At 48.6% G+C, this 19,273-nt stretch overlaps 1 protein-coding gene and 1 pseudogene across 4 annotated transcripts in view; both read right to left on the bottom strand.

Annotated features, from left to right (window-relative positions):
- The window catches only part of CA10 (carbonic anhydrase 10), a 319,808-nt gene that overhangs the window by 126,032 nt on the left and 174,503 nt on the right, over positions 1-19,273 (bottom strand). The gene's annotated exons all lie outside the window — the stretch shown is intronic.
- Positions 5,727-19,273, bottom strand: part of LOC308568732 (kunitz-type protease inhibitor 2 pseudogene) — a 30,026-nt pseudogene continuing 16,479 nt past the window's right edge. Inside the window, exon 2 of the transcript in view lies at positions 5,727-6,589. The product of the transcript in view is annotated as a kunitz-type protease inhibitor 2 pseudogene (transcript). The remainder of the gene's footprint in view (positions 6,590-19,273) is intronic.

Genomic DNA, 19,273 nt, shown 5'->3' with positions numbered 1-19,273 from the left:
AGTCGACTTTGTAAAATTGGCTCTGATAGGCAGTGGTCCTTAAATATATATATATTTATCCTTAAATATATATATATTTATATATATATTTATATTCATTTATATATATTCACATATATATATATATATGGAGACAACTGTTCTCTAAAAGTTCTAACAAGAAAAAAATAATAAAAGATCTAACAGGAATCAGCTAGGAGAAAGTTATTGTAATACAAGGTAAAATAATATTGTGCCATGTTAACATTAATTTATCTTTGTTACTTATCCTAATTATTTTATGTTTTTATTGGTGTGCTACATTGCCGAGAAGGTGGTTTATAATATAATTTCCACTGTCGAGCAAAGAGAAGCCACTGGAGGCACCACAGTGATGGAAAAAAACACACACAGCCACGGCAAGACCACAGAAAAGGGTACAAAGATGATTTATGCAACTTTCTTTTTCTCTTTGCAGTTCATTAAGTCCCTGTCTTCTCGCAGTGACCAAGTGCAAGTTAAAGTACTTGGGAGGAGAGCGTGGGGTTCGGCATCGTTAGAGGGAGGGGAACGGGCGCCTGGATGAACTTGACTGCAGGAATCTATAGAGCGCAGCTTACTCAGCCTCCACATTGATCCTGGATGCTCAGAGGCAGGCCTGCGAGTGCACGAATCTCCTCACTGCCTATTCTCCCCTTTGAAACACAGCATATGATGCGTGAGGACGGTTTAGAGATTATCCCAGGCTTCAGTTCTGTGCAGTGAAACTGCACGGAGCACTTTCCAGGTTTTCATGGGAAAACGGGAAGAGGGCAGACCCTCTTCCTGGAGCCGCCTTCTTCCTCGGAGGATGCTCTGTTCATTTCCCTGAAAAGCCTCATCGGTGCACTGGCAGTTATTCAAAAGAAAGGGATATTGCTCGCTGTCCAAATGATCACAATAAAGTTGGGCCACTGATGTTTTGCTTCCTCTTTAAGTGCAGGTTCAGAGAGACCAGCAGAATCTGTGTACGTGGCCTGGCCAGAGCTGCGAGCAGGGTCCTTGCCGCTAGCGATGAGTCATCTCCCACCCTCAGGGGAGGGGTCGCCAAGGCACGAAGGCTTTGGTGTCAGGCCCACTTGGCCTCTATCCCTGCTCCTCCAATTACTGTGATCCTTGAGCAAGTTACTTAAATCAGTTGAGCTCCAGATTCCTCAACTGCTGAAAGGGGCTGATGAAACTTATCTGGTTTTCGAGGCAATTAAAGGTCATTGTTGATGGGGATGGAAGGTAACGGCAGCCATCCCACTGTCAGGCGAAAGCAGACTTTATTGGGGAAGTTTGCAAGCAGGAGTTTACTAGCAAAGCCAGTCCCGCATTCCCTCCTCTGCCGCGGAGCAGTGTGAGGGGCCCCGCTGCCTGGCTGGACACCGTGTTAGGCTGTGCTCTGGGAGTGGGACCCCCGCCCTGCTACTCTATCCTTTTACAGGAAAAGTGTGAGAGAGCTCTCAAAAGAGTGGCAAAGACAATTTGGCCTTGTGCCTCTGTGGCTCGAGAGAGTTGCAGATAAACATCATGCATCTGGACACTAGCTCCTCGGGGGGCGTTTATTCCTGGGATGATGTCAGTTCCAACTTGTGGGGGGGTCCAAACCCCTCGTGTTGGAAGAGGAAGCGGTCAGTCACCCAGAGTAACCTGTGCTGGGGACACGGAGGACCTCTGAAGAGAGGGTGGCAAGGCTGAATCTGGGTTGACACTGTGCCTTGGACCCATCTATTTTTGAGTCCAGATTAACCTTGGGGCCCCTCAGAAGTGGCACCGTGGTCCGCGGACCACGTACCTGCCCTTAAACATCCGAGCTGGCTGCGGCCTGCCCCTCCCAACCCACGCTCAGGCCCTCCTCTGCCACTCCACGAGGCCAGCGCTGGCACCGACATCAAACCAGCACGAGGCGGGATGTAATTAGGTTTTGAAGGAAGGTGTTTTTGTTGCTGTTATCTGTCAATTCAATAAAATAAGCATTCACTTTGTACCTCCCAGGTGCCAGGGCATGTAACAGTGGGAGGGGGTTCCCCACAACAATAACTCCTAATAGTTATTGAGTTTTACTGCCTGCAGGCAGTACTCTAAGTACTTTATGTATTTTATATAAAAATGTATCTAACGTATAACACCTGCCTTTGAGTTAGGTGGGTAATCGGGCACTTAGCCAACTGAATGGGCAGTGCTGGCGTTAAGTGCCATCAGGGTGTAAAAGACATAATGCTACTGGAGCACAGAGAGGGGCCGTGAGGAAGGTAAGAGAGGGCATTGGAGCCAGAAGGGTGAGTAAGGATTAGCCAGATGGAAGAGGGGTGGACGGAAGAGCACAAGCACAGCCACCTTGCTGTTGAGGATGATGGTGATCGAACCCACGGGGGAGGAGGGACGAGAGAAGTAGGAAGGAAAGACATGAAATGAGACGTAAGAGGCTTAGGTTCCCAGCCACCATCAACACACCTCTCCTGCAGGTTTTCTACACATAGATTTCACTCATCGACTTAGAAGGGACTGTGAGAAGCAAACATAAATTGGACCACTACGGACTTTGTTGACACTGCCAACGAGCAAGGCATCCTTCCTAGAACCCGCAGGTTGGCTCTCCTTCTCTCGCCTGTCATTCTCGCCGGCCAAGGTAAACATGCCATAAAGGAAAAATGTCTTTCTTTCCGCTCAAGATCCTATAATCCCTCTGTAAATCCAGTGAGATGCTCTACGGAAAAGCACTTTGAAAAAGGTACCAGGCGCGAGCACACGGGCAAAGTTGATGCTGTAAAGAAGTCGGGTCCCTTGGGTCCCTTCTTTGCAGTCAGAGCTCACTGCGTGGAGACAGACAGGGACGGGAGGTCAAAGGGCAGAGACGAGGCAGCACCAGGACAGGGCACACGGCGCGTGGGTGACCCAGGCCTTCTCCACACTGGCCTGCAGGGTGCTCCTCATAGCATCCTGCCCACACCCATTCCCACTAGGCAGTCAAGCACTTAAGAGCAGAGGAAAAAAATACACCTGTTCAGTTCAGTCACCCACTTGCAGCCTAACATTTGTGTGGTGCCTGTGGACACCACGGCCAAGGAAAATGGACGTGGGAAGAATAGGAAATTACATGTGCCAAATGGTATAAAACTGGTGGCGCAAAGAAGTGCGACACTGGGTGGGGAGAGGATTTACAGGGAGAGGTGCGGGTGCCAGAAACCCTCCCCAAAGGTGAACATACTTGGGTATGAAAGAGAAGGAGCTTGTCTTATGTTTTAATCCTCATTGTACATTTTTAGTTGCTTTCATTGGGGGGTTTTACCCAGGGAGCAAAACACCCGGGGTAATGGAAGAGGGAAGGGGGAGGCGAGGCTGGGAGAAGAGCTGGGAAGAGAAATGTTGTGTGAACATCTGTAATGTCATAAGAAATGGAACATATATACTGGTTTGAGGTCAGATCTCCTCCCTCCCACAATTTAGGGGGAAAGTCAGTGAAAGGAATCAGGTTAGTGCTGTGTGAGGTCCAAGCCCTCAGGAAAATTCTCCCAGGAAGAATTATCGAAAGCGGAATAGGGTTAGAAGACCTTGGTAAAGCTTTCCCTTTGCAAGTTGAGGTTCCAGGAAACATGAGTGTCCCCTTTTAGCATTATCATGGCACCTGACTTGGAAGGACCCTACTCTACAAAGTCCCCTGCGGACAAGGGCAGGAACACAAACCTGAGGGTCTGCCCTTTGGCAGATACTATGTATACTTAAAATTTCCCTGATTTCTTATGACACCCTATAATGTTGGGTATGAAAGACTAGATCCAGTTCACCATCGACTGGAAATTGTGACTTGGGCTTTTAAAACGCTTTGTCTAAGGTCATGCAGCGGATCCATGTCAAGCCTCTCTTGTTCCAACCTGTATGTTTTGTCCACTACATAATGCTGCCCTGAAAGCATTAGCCAACACCATTACTTTAACAAACAGTGCCTTTCATGCGTACACAATCAAATGTGAAAATGTGAGATATTTTATACATGTCAAGTAGATGTATACGAGGGATTAAGATTGCCATTATTTCAGTGTTATGGAAGACTTTCCATTGTTTACAACTTCCAAATTTGTTTTTAGTCTAGTCCATAGGAGGCTAGGTTTTCGGAGATCTGAGCCAGCTAATCATCTATGAGACGAGCAATATAACACCTGCTCTTTGAGTTATTTCTTCTCTCCCGCTCAAGGACAAATTTGGATGATAAAATAATCTGTATATTCTCAGACTCTGAAACCCTTAAAGGGATATTTATCACCACTGATTAAAAAATCAGAATTTAAGTATCTTCAAGCATTTTATCTTTTCATTGTATAATTGATTACCTTGCTTAAAACTCTTATGAAGTAGGTGGTGCAGGTATTAGAGTCTTCCTCTTACATTCATCCATTAATTCACTCATTTTACAAATATTAACAGATTTAAAAAATCTAAGCCCCAGTGAGATAGCTGAGAAACCTCTAAAGCTCCTGGCTCTGGGTTCTGAATTTGGGCCATTTCTCACTAAATTATCTTGCCTGAGTCTCAATTCTAGCCTAGGTCTTTTGGATACGTATTCTTGATGTCTTAGCTGATTTATTCTATTGTAGGAAAGATCCCGATAGAACCAGTACCTTCTAAATCAACTCCCACCTGCCTCCAATCCCCCATGGAAATACGTCTGTTAGTAATGCTGCAGCCTTACAGCTCCTGAGAAATACCACCAAGTGGCTTGTGCACTAACTCAGTGACAGGGGATGGGGCTGCTTAATTGCCAAGAAGAGCTGAATGCATTCATTACTCAGTGAAAGAGCCTTGTTTCTTATTTTCTTTGAAGACTGAAAATTACTTTCTGGAATGACTAGGTGCATTATCAAAACTTTCATAGAAATTCAATGAAACATCCCATAAGAGAGCAAGTGGCCCCCTCTTTTCTACATACACACCCTGTACTTCTCAGACAGAAGATAGTTGGAAAATACACAATTCTGCCCAAGCAAGTCTATGGATTAGCTCTCTGGCACCTTCTGTGGCCCTGCTCCTGTCTGTCCCTTCTCCACTCCCCCCATCAAAGATCGGATCCGGCCTTCCCATTCACCACCACTGTGCCCTTTATAGACCTCTGTGAATAATAGTTATCTTGTTTCCATGTCTTTTTGTGCCCCCCCTCCCCTACTAAATTGTGTGCTTCCTAAAGGCAGAGATCTTGTTTTATGAACATTGGGAACCTTGATGCCCAACACAGTGCCTGGCACAAAGCAGGCGCTCAGAAAATGTTTGTTGGAGAAAGACAAGAATGCATGAAGCCAGGGGTTCACAGTCCTTGGCTAATTAGTTGTTCACAGTTGTGGTGGCTGTTTTAATTTTAAAAGGGAAGCCCTTTTTTGTAAAACTTGTCCACTTTCCTCCCTGCCTTTCAGAATTCTAATTAAAAAAACCTTTTGTTTCTGCTACCTTAAAAAACACCCACCCCCACAAATCAAACAAAGAAAACTATTAAAACATTACTTTTGTGATATGAAAGGAGGCAGAAGGTTTCAACGCGAACAAAGAAAACTATACCTGGAGGAAAGAAACCAGAGGGGACCTGACTCTGGTCTGAGGCCAGGCCTCCTAAGGCGAACTGGACCCCTTCTCTGAGAGGGTTGGCAAAGCCAACCTGCCTTGGGGGACCAGGGAGCAGCCTTCTTAACTTCGGAAGTAACAAGCGGACCCAAACAATACAAACCCATCACTCTATTTTAAACAGCACAGGGGCCTCCCGCAGGGGCCCGCCCTCCCTGTGCCCAGCTCCTCTTCATCAACGGGGGGTCCTTATCATCCCTGGAGCTCCGGGCAGGGCGGTGGGGCTCCCGGTTCATCCACCGCATCAAGACCAGGTAGAGCAGGGCGAATACCAGCGAGATGCCCAGGGCCATCACCAGCGGCGTCTCCAGGGCCTCTGCGGCGCTGCGGGGCCGCGCCGGCGACCCCTGCGGGCCGAGGCAGCGGCTCACGCACGCCGCCCTGGAGAGGTAGTTGTTTTTATTGCCCCAGCACCCGCCGTGGAGAAACGTATCACACGAGTTCGTCTTGGCATCGAAGTACCAGCGCGGTAAGGACGCGCGGCCCGGCCCGGCGGCCGCCTGGGCACCGCAGTGCGCTCCGTAGGCCACAGAAGCGCCGGAGGGGCCGTCGAACCCCTGCCTGCTGGGCACGCTTGGGCCCGAGGGATCGGCTGCACTCCCGCGGGCGGCGGCGTCACCCGGGGCGTTGGCTGTGACATCCGCGCACCTCTCCCGGCACTTCTCCTGGGTCGGGTAATTATTGCCGTTCCTACCGCAGCCGCCGTAGACGAACGGCTGGCACGACCCGCTGCCCGTGGCGTTGGACCACCACCTGTGCAGGGACGCCAGGCACCTTCCCGCGGCCTTGGGAGCTCGGCACAAGTCGCGAGGTCACGCTCTCCGCGGGCCGCCCGGGCCCCGAGGAGCAGCAGCGGCGCCAGCAGGGCGAGGAGCGCCCGGCGGCGCCCGGGCCCGCGCCGCGGCGCCAGGACGCGCTCCCGGCTCAGGGGCGGCCGCGAACCCCCTTCCCGGAGGCGTGGCGTCGGGGCTTCGGCCTCCTGCGCCCACAGGGCGGGGGGTGCTTCTCACTCGCCTCTTTGCTCCTAGAAACACTCAGGGACTCCCCGCCTTTCAGGGCCCCGCCACGAGTCCAAATAAACGCTCGCTGGGGGCTGGAGCCAGGCGCCGCATGGGAGCAGCGACGCAAAGGGGGGAAGGTGGCCCGAAGGGGGGAGGTGGCCCGAAGGGGGGAGGTGGCCGGAAGGGGGAAAGGTGGCCCGAAGGGGGAAAGGTGGCCCGAAGGGGGGAAGGTGGCCGGAAGGGGGGAAGGTGGCCCGAAGGGGGGAAGGTGGCCCGAAGGGGGGAAGGTGGCCGGAAGGGGGAAAGGTGGCCCGAAGGGGGAAAGGTGGCCGGAAGGGGGAAAGGTGGCCCGAAGGGGGGAGGTGGCCGGAAGGGGGAAAGGTGGCCCGAAGGGGGGAAGGTGGCCCGAAGGGGGGGAGGTGGCCCGAAGGGGGGAGGTGGCCCGAAGGGGGGGAGGTGGCCCGAAGGGGGGAGGTGGCCCGAAGGGGGGAAGGTGGCCCGAAGGGGGGGAGGTGGCCCGAAGGGGGGGAGGTGGCCCGAAGGGGGGAGGTGGCCCGAAGGGGGGGAGGTGGCCCGAAGGGGGGGAGGTGGCCCGAAGGGGGGGAGGTGGCCCGAAGGGGGGAGGTGGCCCGAAGGGGGGAGGTGGCCGGAAGGGGGGAAGGTGGCCCGAAGGGGGGAAGGTGGCCCGAAGGGGGGAAGGTGGCCGGAAGGGGGAAAGGTGGCCCGAAGGGGGGAAGGTGGCCCGAAGGGGGGGAGGTGGCCCGAAGGGGGGGAGGTGGCCCGAAGGGGGGAAGGTGGCCGGAAGGGGGAAAGGTGGCCGGAAGGGGGAAAGGTGGCCGGAAGGGGGAAAGGTGGCCGGAAGGGGGGAGGTGGCCGGAAGGGGGAAAGGTGGCCGGAAGGGGGAAAGGTGGCCGGAAGGGGGAAAGGTGGCCCGAAGGGGGAAAGGTGGCCCGAAGGGGGAAAGGTGGCCCGAAGGGGGAAAGGTGGCCCGAAGGGGGGAGGTGGCCGGAAGGGGGGAGGTGGCCCGAAGGGGGGGAGGTGGCCCGAAGGGGGGGAGGTGGCCCGAAGGGGGGAAGGTGGCCGGAAGGGGGGAAGGTGGCCGGAAGGGGGGAAGGTGGCCGGAAGGGGAGAGGTGGCCCGAAGGGGGGAGGTGGCCCGAAGGGGGGAGGTGGCCGTTGCCCGCCAGGGAGGGGGCGGGGCGCACCTGGGGAGGCGGGCGCCCAGGGCGCACGCGCCTGGTTCCCTGACGAGTAAAAGCAGCCACAAGCAACTGGCTTTAAATGTATCCAGGGGTTTCCGACCGCGCCCAGAACGCTGTGGGTCAAAGGTCCTACCCTGGGGAAGAGGTAAGGAAACATGTGAATGATGAAAAAGAAAATCCCTGAAGCGTTCATCAGGTATTAGGCCAATCCCCCTGCTGGTCCAGGCACTCGCTGGTGACTGGGCATAAAAAGGAATGACAGAGGTCCTCCGGGAGCTTAGAAGCTTGGTAGGAAAAGGCTGGCCTATTACCAAGGAACTAAAGCAAACCCCGGGTCTAGGTGGAAAGGGAGACTGAAACTGAAATTCGGAAAACTTTAAAAATATATATATATATATATATAAATGCAACTCTGGTAGAGGAAGCCGCATGAAAACCAATTCTGGGAATTAGCGGCACACAACCAGCCGATGAGCAATGGGCCCTTAACGTTTGGATGAAGTGTTAGTTTTCAGACAGGGTGGGAGGTGACTGGCCTCTGCTGGATAATTTACTCCTTACATCATCCCCAGAAAGTAAGCACTGGACTCCTTGTACTGGTAAAACACTTGGGATCCAGGAGAGAAACACCAGCTTTGGCTTCTGGCAGAACTGAATCTCGGGGCCATTACTTAACTGTGTGACCTTGGACAAATCATGACAAGCCTCAGGATTTTCATCCGTAATGGGGCAAATGACAGCTCCCACCTCACTGGTGAGGTTGGTGAGGTGCTTCCTAGCACAGTGCTCAATGTAGAACCCACTGAGGAAGGATTGACTGTTTCTTTAGTTCAAGATCACAGAGCAAGGGCCAAGGCAGGGTTTCACCACCAGTCCTCTTCATTCCAAAGCACATCCTCTTACATGCTGGTTGCCTTTCTGGGAAAACTGGGCGATTTGACATTAATTGGATATCTGATATGGGCCAAAAGGTAGGATGCAACTCTTCTGATCACATTATTTGGGCATTTCTGTCCCAACTTGAACTCTGAACCAAATCCTAACTCTCTCTCTCTATCTCTCTATATATTTATGTTTATATGTTATATATACATAAATATAAAATAGTTTCTTGTGGCTATAATAAAAATTAATACAGCTAGTAAATGATAGATAAAGGGAGGAAGAAATTAGAGCTCATTCCCATGTTTTTGACTTGAAGACGGGAAGCATGATTTTAGTTTGGAACCTGTTGCATCTGAGCTCCTGTGGATCATACAAATACAGAGGAAAGTACAAATGGTAAAGACATCACAAAGGCATCGTCAGCAGGAACTGACCACACTTGGGAGAAGGAAGGAAGGTTTTGAGCACAGAGGCAAAAGCATCAGAACCACAGTTCAAAAATGTGTGGCCATTACTCTGGACATCTTAAACAAAACAGATCAACCCCGAGACCAAAGCAGCAGCAGAGGCAGGCCATGGGGACAATAAACTCACAGTTGATCAGTCAAGAAAAAACAGAGCTGGGCCCACTTCATGAGACCCATGTGGCTGCTTGGCAGTAGAGCTGCATTAATATTCTGAAGGGCTCAGTAATAGCAGTAGAGACAGATGGTAATGGCCTTCATTTCCAGCAGTCAGACAGTCAGGCTCCTGCTTGCCTGGAGAGGACCAGATTATTGCATGACACAGCCCCTTTTGCCTACCCTCAGGAAGGACAGGTTCTCTTGGTTCCCCTCTCTCCTTTTCCTGCAGCTCCCTAAGTCAAGGCTTCACCCTCCCACCCCAACATTAAGTCTTCAGCCATGTGTCATTCGTATCTGCCATCCATGTGACTTATGTGTGTGAACAGGGGTGGGGCAAAGGTAGGTTTACAGTTGTGAGTACTCTAAACACAGAGTTTATTCTTGTATTATTATTGATTTATTAATCATTGTTTTATTTATTTGTATTATTTATCTTATTATTATCTTTACTATTGTTATTATTTCATATCCTTACTTATGTTGTATCTTTTAGGTAATGATGGCTGGTAATTTAACCAACCACCAACCTGCTTGTCTTTTTCCATGCAAACAACTAGAAACCTGCTTTAGCCCACCCCTATATACACTGAGAGTTGGGTTTCACAGCCCTTTCTCGTTTCATGGCCTCCACACATATCCATGCTTACTGTCATTGTCTAATTCTGACTGCATATTTTCCAAGAAACCAATGTACATAAGGATGCATCTTCCTTGCTGGTAAACATTTCATTGAATGGGGCCCCGGCACTATTTCTGGTGGGGATCTGGCTCCTCTGTAGGGGAACTTCCAGTGTGAATGTGAGAAGATAAATGCACAAAGAAGCCCCAGTAAACAGGGTAAACAGCAGGATCTGTATACAAGGTTTCAAGGATGAGGGTGTGGTTCATTCCACTGAGAAGAGTAGGCACCTTGGCTAGTCCTAAAAATAAACCAAGTAAACAAGGGCAGAAGCTCCCTCCAAGCAAAGGACACAGCATGGGCTGATTTATTATTTTGGCTACTATGTCAAAACATATTGGCAGCAAGTAGCAGAAAACCTGGACTTGACCAGCTTAAATTTAAGGAGATTTATTATCTCACAGCGCAAGCTGTCTATGGGTAGGCAAGGCTCCAGGCAGGGCACACCAGGGCTCTGACCCTACTTCACTGTCGCCCTGCCATCCTTTGTGGGCTTTGCTTCATCAGCGGTTCCAGACATCATAGGAGGCATGCCAGTGATGAGGGGAAGAACAGGGACTGTCTCCTCCTTGTGCCCCTTTTCAGCAGCAAGGGGACATTTCCCTTAAGTATCCTGATAATTTCTCATCTCACTGGCCTGAATAGGGTCATGTGCCTCTAAGCCAGTCACCTTTAAGGGGCAGGAGGTGATCATGATGGTCTTAGACTACTTGGGACTCGCCGGGAGCGGTCACATTTCTGAGAGAGGCCAGGTGAACAGAATCAGTACTCCATCAACGGAGAGGAAGAGAGCAGATTGTAAGTGGGCAGCCAGCAGGGTCTGCCACAGCCACTCTCTGCATATAATACTTTTCATTTTAAAAGAGAAAGAACAAAAATGAAAACAAAGCATGCTATTAGAATAGGACCAGGCTCAGAAAGATGACCGTTTCTGGACAAGGGACTTTGGTTACAGACAGAGTGACAAGTTGTAAAGAAAACCCAGAGAGTTAAGGGCTGGCTGCCTGTGGGGCGAACAGCTGCAGAAATATCAAAACATCTCCGTGTGGCCATTCGGCGTGACTGGTGTGACTGAGCCCTGCCATGCCAGATAGCTCTGTGCTCACTTGAGGAACGTGTGCAGTGTTGAGGTGACAGTCGCTGTGTTCTGTACTTTTGTGTGGTTTTAAAGAGTTGGTGGCTACTAGATTTACTCATTGGAAACATATCCCTGTAAAAGATGAGGCATCATTGTCATGAATCTCTCTCTCGCATATGCACTCACAAAGAGAGCTAATCACTTATTTTTCATGCATATGAGACCATTTCTGCTTTTAGCAAAAATTACATCGATAAATCAATAAGTAATTAAAATTTAAGCATTCAGTCTGGGAATAACGGTATATGGAACCCTATGATCCAACTCCCTGTCTTCGACTGGCTTTCTGATTTTACACACAAACTTATGAGGCAAACAAAAATGCATTTCTGTTGCAGAAAAATGAGCAGAGTGGGGGCTGCAAGAGGGTTCTTTCCAGAGATTAAGCCAGAGGAATGTTTATACACAGCTTTGTTGAGTTACCTGCAAAGAGTAAGCACTGTGACTGTATCCATTGCTGAAAACCCATCATTTTGGCACTGAAGCTGGGACTGACGGAAATACTGAGGGTGGCAGCCAAATTCACCCAGAGACAAGCCGAAGTGAAGGTATAAAACCAGCTGCAGAAGAAAAGAGCCATGGGGACATCTCAAGTCCCTGGGGAAACTCCAAGTATCTAGCACATCCCTAGGGTAGGCTGGGGCTGGATGGAGTTGCCGTGGGAAGGAGTCATTCTCTTAAAGAGAGGTGGACAGGTTACGGTGTGGACGGGTGGGCCCCTAACACTGGGCTCAGGAAACTTCTCTAACTGGTAACTCTCACCACAGAGGCTTTGCATAACCATTGCATTTGCAAGACAAGACAGATTCTTATTTTGTCACTCATTGCCTTCAACACTGCTCCATGACTTCATCTGGGAGGGACTTTTAAAGGACACATTCCAGATCTCTGCTCCAGGCAAGGTTAAACGAGACTCATGCAAGGCTGGTTGACTTTGTTCCCACACGAAGGCCCTTTGGAGCCAAGGCACCATCCTTTCTCCTTGTTAGCTGAGTGATGTGGGCCCACCTTCAGTGACAGGTTCCTGACGCAACTCAACCTTAGAAAATTCTGCAATTGTATACATCATCCTTTGCCTACAACCATCTACCCAAGTGATTCTATTAGTGTTATTTATTTTCTTACAGTATTGCTTTAAAAAGATGAAAAGATCTCAGTAATATCTTTAGCAAGATGGGGGTGGGGATGTAGGAAAAAACCCCCAAAAAGGTCAGGGCGTCCTTGTTATCTGGGTTCTCATGATTGGAGCCTCCACAGAGTTGTCAGGTTTTAGAGAAAAGCAAACTCCCAGTCGCACGAACATACTCATTACTGAATTGACCACTTAGATCAATCAGTCCCCATTGAAAATCAGTCCCCACTTAACGTTGGCATCTTTGGCAACATCATTCTGAGTCTCTCATTGATTACTGCAAAATACAGCCTTATAAATAAATATACTTTGTAAATTGATTATAAAGTAAATTTTCAAATTTTCCAAAAAGGGAAAATTTTATGAAGTTAAAAAAAGGGCTGCTGAAGAACTCCTGAATCACATGCAGAATTATTGACGACCGATGCTGTGGCAGAAACGTAGCTAGGAGCTATTTAAAGAAGGAGAAATCCCCAGGGATGATACCCAGGCAATTACAAAAGAGGACACCGCGAATACCCAATGTATGGGGAATACTGATAAAATCCTTGAATTTTGCAAAAATAACCCCCTTCATGCTGCTGCTGAGAAAGTCAAGCTTAAAGTGAAAGATAAGTTGTGAAATCATGTGATTTTGTTGAAAAAATTAATCCAGAGAGGGAAGGAAGACACAATTCAGTCTTCATTATAAGAACTAGCACAATCATATTTATAACCTGTTTTGTTTTGTTTTTCAAATTTAAGCAAACCGCTTGTTTTCTTAATTTTTCATTGTAAGCCAACATATTTTAAAAGAAATTTTAAATTCTTTGTGAATTCACTGTGAATGGCCTTTTCCAGGCATCTGTTGTGTTAAATGAGATGGAACTTCTGTAGATGCTCTTTTTCCACTGGGCCACATGATCTCACATGAGACTGGAGGAGCCCGGCAGGCAGCGAATCTGGTACAGAAGCACAACTTTGTCCTTGTGGTGGTTTTAAAACACGTCCACAAATTTCTGAATACTTCTGTGTTCAAATGGCAGAGTCTAGTTTCTCTCTTCTTGAGTGTGGGCAGGTTACTGACTTGCTTCTAACAAACTGAACAGAACAGAAGAGATAATGGGTGTGCTGGGTCGGATACGTCTCCCTCCAAAAGGAAATTCAAGTCCACCCAGAACCTCAGAATGTGGCCTTATTTGGAAATGGCAACTCAGATGCAGTTGGTTAAGATGAGGTCATTGTGGATTAGGGTGGGGCCTAATGCAATGACTGGTGTCCTTATAAAGAAAACAGAGGGAAGACAGCTGTGTTCAGAGGGAGGCAGAGAGGATCGGTGCCTCTGCAAGCCAAGGAATGTGAAGGGTTGCTGGCAGCTGCCAGAAGCTAGGAAGAGGCAAGGAAGGAGTACTCCCCGAGAGTGCTCAGGGAGCACATGGCCCTGCCGACACCTTGACTTCAAACTTCTCACTTCCAGAAGTGTGCGAGAATGATTTTCTATAGTTTTTTTTTTTTTAATATATATCTTTATTGATTTCAGGGAGAGAGAGATATAGATAGAAACATCAATGATGAGAGAGTCATTGATTGGCTGCCTCTTGCACAGCCCCAACTGGGGATCGAGCCCACAACCCAGGCATGTGCCCTGACTGGGAATTGAACCAGGTCTCCTGGATCCTAGGTTGATGCTCAACCACTGAACCAAGCCCAGCCGGGCTGATTTTCTATAGTTTTGAGCACCTAGTGTGTGGTACTTTGTTATGGCAGCTCTAGGAGACCAGAGAGGGATGACTTCAGAGACTACATTATAAAAGGCACTGCAGCTTCCTCTTGGCTCATGCTCTCTTGGGATCTCTCACTCCAAGGGAAGCTAGCTGCCATGTCATGAAGATACACAAGCAGCCTGCAGCGAGGCCCCCATGGTGATAACTGAGGCCTACTGCCAACAGCCATGGGAGTGAGTCATCTTGAAAGTGGACCTTCCAGCCCCAGCCAAGCCTTTGCATGACTATAGCTCTGGCTCACATCCTGACTGCACTGTGCCTATCTGAGAAACCCTGAACCTGAACCCCAGCAAAGCTGCTTCCAAATTTCTGACTTACAGAACCGTGTGATAATAAATATTCATTGTTTTAAGCCACTGAGTCTTGGCATGATTTCTTTATCCAGCAGCAAACAACGAATACCCTGTTTCCCTCAGATCTAATTTCCCCACCTCCAAGGTTCCTGGAGATCCAACTGCAATCGAAATGCATTTAGAATTGAACAGAGATTTCTCCTCCCCAGGCGATTAAAATTCTCCAGAACTTCATTTCCACTGCTTATCTACCTCCTATTTCTGACAGAGTCAAAAGTGAGCTTCTTTGGGATGTAAAGATTCTACATAAAGGGTGGTTGCCATTTTCATAAATGAGATTTATTAGTTTTATTACCTTAGATATTTCAAAAGTGACCTGAAGCTTCTCCTACCCCCTTGGTAAATGCCCTTGGGTGTAGATTCCAATACTGGCATTCTATCCAGGACACTTCAGAGGATGTCCAAGGGGTGCATGTATTTGGAGAACAGCTGGTCTCCCCGATTCCTCGGCAAGACCACTGAAGGCAGCTCTGCTGCTCCAGCGGCTGCACCAGTGTGCAGACTAAGGAGGGAGGGGGTCCCTGAGAAGGGAGCACAGAAAACAGCTACTACAAGGATCTGACACAAAGGGCCAGGCACTGGTCATTGCCTGATATAACAGCTATATCCAGGACACAAGGTCCTCCACAGAGAAAAAATAATAAGGCAAGGGCCCATCATTGCCCATCAGGTAGACAAACCCATAGAAAGGTCACTACATGCCGTATGGTATGGACAATAATGGAAATAGGTGCAAAGCACAACAGGAACCAAGGGGAGGGGAGGGGAGCTTGTCAAGTGTTTTTTTTTTTAATATTCTAGAATCTGTTTGCCTGCAGATTTGTTTGCCATTGGAACTTGTATGGGAGCTACCTTCAAGGTCATGCCTGCAGCTATTCAAGGATGAAGGAGGAGGGACAGAGGAGGAGAGACAAACCCACGTTGGTTTGGGCTCAGAACTACAGGCTCCTGCCCCTGGGATGGGCGAACAGGGCTCTGATGAGCACCTGGGTGTGAAAATCCTGCCTGGGGGCTGTCTACGCTGAGAAATGCCAGCTAATCTCGTGTGCCAGCTGTGGCGCAGTGTTCTAAGTGCTTTACAAATATCACTCATTAAACCCTCACAACAGCTTGAAGAGGCAGGTACTGTTATTATCTCCGTTTTACAAATAAAGAAACTGAGGCCCAGGAAGAGGCAGAGCTGGATTCAAACCCTGGCAAGCTGTCTCCAGACTACTCCTCCCCATATTAATCCCTCAACTGTCCTGAGCATCAGTAACGAGGATGTTTACTCTTTACTACAGTGGATTCAGAATTTTGATAAAATATGGCACAGGGCAGAATTCCAGGCCTTTTAAGCAAATCATACAGTTCTAATGCTGGTGAACTTGCTATTCCAACCTAACTCTGACTTGTGTCTGTACCTGGTAGATAAAGGAAATCAGGGGTGGGCAGACTCAGCTGTTTTTAAGTTGAAAAAAATTTTAATGTAATATTTTGGAAAGCAATGCATTAGGTGTGCTCCTAATTGCCTGGTGGGGGAGGCAGGCCAGTTGATTGTGAGACCGAAAGGACCGTTCAGTGTTATCTAATACACCTGGGACTGGCCTACGAGACTCTGCCTGTCATCGAGGGACTCTGTGCTGCTCACCACAGGTTTACCTGAAAGGCAAGCTGCTAAGAAAACGGGAGCCTGAGTCTCAAATCAGTTGTACTGGACCAGCCCTTCCCTCCTTAATCTGAGGTTCTAAATAATTTTGTAAGCAGATACAATTCTTAACCCATCCAAGAATGAGAGAATCAGACAGTAAATACTGTAATCTTTTCTCTCTCGGGGAAATCCCTCCAGAGTGCAAGTGAAGCAGTCAGCTCCTATGGACCCTCTACTTTCCGTGAGTTGAAAGTGTGCCTTGTGGTGGGAGTGGTACAGCTGTCAATGAGCTGAGGGTGGTGAACGGACTTCTGAATATTCAGAGACGTACAGAACATCACATCCTTTTATGTCTGCCATTGGGGTGCAGCCTCGTGTGGAGTCTCCCCAACCTTTTTTCAACGTCATGGTCACTTGGGACATGATAATAATGTATTTTGATCCCATTCTAAGTGGCACCGTTTTTTTTTTGTCTTATACAATCTCTGAAGTTGGTATGTGTCTTCAATTGTTAGCACCTTCCAGTCGCTGTCATCTTGGCAGCAGCAGAGACATGGTACATAAAATATGTGCTTCTTATGAGGGCTGGGATCTTGGGAGTCAGTGAAATACGGTGTCTGTGAGGCATGCTGGGGTACATGCAGGAGGCTGCTTGGCTGGAGGAGGCCAGTCTGGGGGCTCCTGTGTCCCGGTCACACCTGTGATTCCTTTGTGACACCAGGAAGGCAGCGCTGCCTCCTCAAGTCTCAGACACCCTGCCTGTAAAACAGAGGTCCTAGGAATACCTTCCTGATGAGAAGCTTTTCTGGCTGCCTGTGCATTTATGTCCATAAAGCACCCTTCTTATAATATGACAGAAAGAATCTCAGTCACTGCTGTTGGTTTTACACGGCCAGGGCCAGGGAGAGGCGAGGCAGGCATTTACTTTCGTAACTAAACTGAAGGGGCCTCAAAATCTCAGTGATCAGGACAAATAATAGTTTCATGCAATATTTTTAAGAAGTCAAAATTAATGAAAAGATAATCCATGATAACGAAGATAAACATTTTAAACAAAGACAGGATCCGGCCTTTCACCTGGATGACACCCCTTATTGTCTGACCCTCATCTCTGCCCCGTGGGATCCCTTCTTGATTTTTTCAAAAAAAGATTGAATTAAAATATATATCTTGATTTCTCAAGTTTTTTCATGTCCCCTTAAATTGTGTGCCTGACTTTCCTCACCCTAGTCCTGACTCTGGTTGTGTTTCTGATGCTAGACTGATTGTTTCTAATTGTGCCTGAGGGCAGCTCTCCTTTCAAGCCTGTGCTCCTTCTGCCAGGCCCCATCCGTGCCAGGTGCTGTGGCTCTGGGGATAGTGATGGGACACAGCACTGGCCTGCGGAGAGCACTGACACACAGATAGATATGTGCCCTATATATTTCTTAAGGGTGTTGCAAATGCATCCATTCACTGGTTCATTCCACAATGTTCAGCGAGCACCTCCTGTCTGCGCCATGCACACAATATATACCAGAGACAACAGGGAACTCAGGTTGCTTCTATGTGGGTCAGTATTTCCTTGCAAAACACACATTTGCAGTGGTCTACAAGAGGCAGCAGTGAGAAATCCATTAGGAATTCCAAAATTGCCACAGCTATCACAGTGCCTGCCACTTAAGACACACTCAAAAAAGAAATAATTGTGAAATGACTGTTCAAACTGATGAATTCTTATAATATGGAGAAGATGAGCTTATACTCTGACCACCCGGATCCCCTTGTTTGCCCTGGATGCTGGGCTTGGCCCAATGGAAGAATCAGACTTTGCAGTCGACAGCTCTGAGCTTTCAACTTGGCTCCACCACCTATTATCTGTGTGACCTCGGTCAGTTTGCTTGATCTTTCTGAAACTGTCTCCTCGAGTGAGGTTAACAGCACCAAACTCGCAGGTCTTTGGTGAGATCAGACGTCCGCAAAGTGTTTCGAGTCTGGCTCAGAGCAGATCCTCCGAGGATGTCCATTTCTTTCCTTTCCACTGTGTTTTGGAACTTGATGGAGGCGCAGGTCAGAAAGCCCGAGTCGACCCCAGGCCAAGAAACCCATTTGGGGAAGGAGCGATGAGACGTCACTGCTGCTTTCACGCCAAGGCTCTGACCACGGAGAGCGCAGCCAGGCTGTTCTCCGTGTCAATACCTTATAAGCGTGTTGGCTGGGGCTTCTTAGTGATTCGAGGCCATTTCCACAAGACGGTCACAAATGGACTGGCTTCCCCGGGAGAGATGCCAGGCTGCGGTCTGGAGAAATGTGGGCCTGAAGACATGCTTCAGTGACAGGGGCAACACGTGTGTGAGCGGGCAAGTCCCGGGTGCTACAGCAGGGATGCAAATTGGGGCTGTGTCATGAAAACAAAAGTTAAACCATAAAAATGTCACTTCGTATGCAATTTAAGAGAGATCTATGAGAAATAAACTTTAGAAAACTGCTCACATATATCAAAGTATTACAGGTGCCTGGCAAAACATTTCTACGAAAATATGCAGTGCAGTGTATGTATAAATCTGCCTTGAGTTTTATGGTTCCGTGTCCGAAGTTATAATGTATATAAAATAGAGGAACATGGAGAACCAGTTCATTGCTTTAACCCATGGTGGTCAAATGGACTTGGAATCATCCATCAGAGTTACTTGGCTCAAACAAGTACAATCACCAGCTCTGAAGGATCCAAGTGGCACGGGCAGATCTGGTCGGATTCAGTTTATAGGGTGGCAGGCGGGTGGAGAACAGACTAAGATTTCTTGACCGCCTGCAGTGGACCAGGTCTCTGGTCTCTGTTAAGCACATTACATCCATTGTCTCACTTCAGCCTCCCCCTTCACCCCAACTCTGTAAGACAGGTACCACTGTCCCCATTTCACAGATGGGAGAACTGACATCCAGAGGTTGAGTTACATAAGCAAGGACACTTAGGCAGCAGACACCGCACCAGAATGGAAGCCTCATGCAAGCAAGGGTCTTGTACACCACTGTACTCTCAGCTCTTAGAGGAGTGCCTGACACACAGTAAGAGCTCAGTAAATATATGTTGAGCAAGTGAAAGGAGATGGGAAACCCAGGTTCAGCTGACTCCATGTCTGGCATTCCTCCCATAGGGTCTTTGCAGTGATGAGAGGCATGAATGGAGCAGCTCACCTGAACAGAGGAAAGGACCCATGGGTGCAATGAGAGCTGCATCTTCTGAGAGGGCAGGTTATGGAGACCTCTTGGGAAATCCCA

Source organism: Miniopterus schreibersii (genome assembly GCF_964146895.1).
Source record: "Miniopterus schreibersii genome assembly, chromosome: 16".
In the NCBI taxonomy this organism is placed as follows: Eukaryota; Metazoa; Chordata; class Mammalia; order Chiroptera; family Miniopteridae; genus Miniopterus; species Miniopterus schreibersii.
Note: the sequence above shows the minus strand (reverse complement) of the source record. Positions and strands in the feature narration are given on the sequence as shown.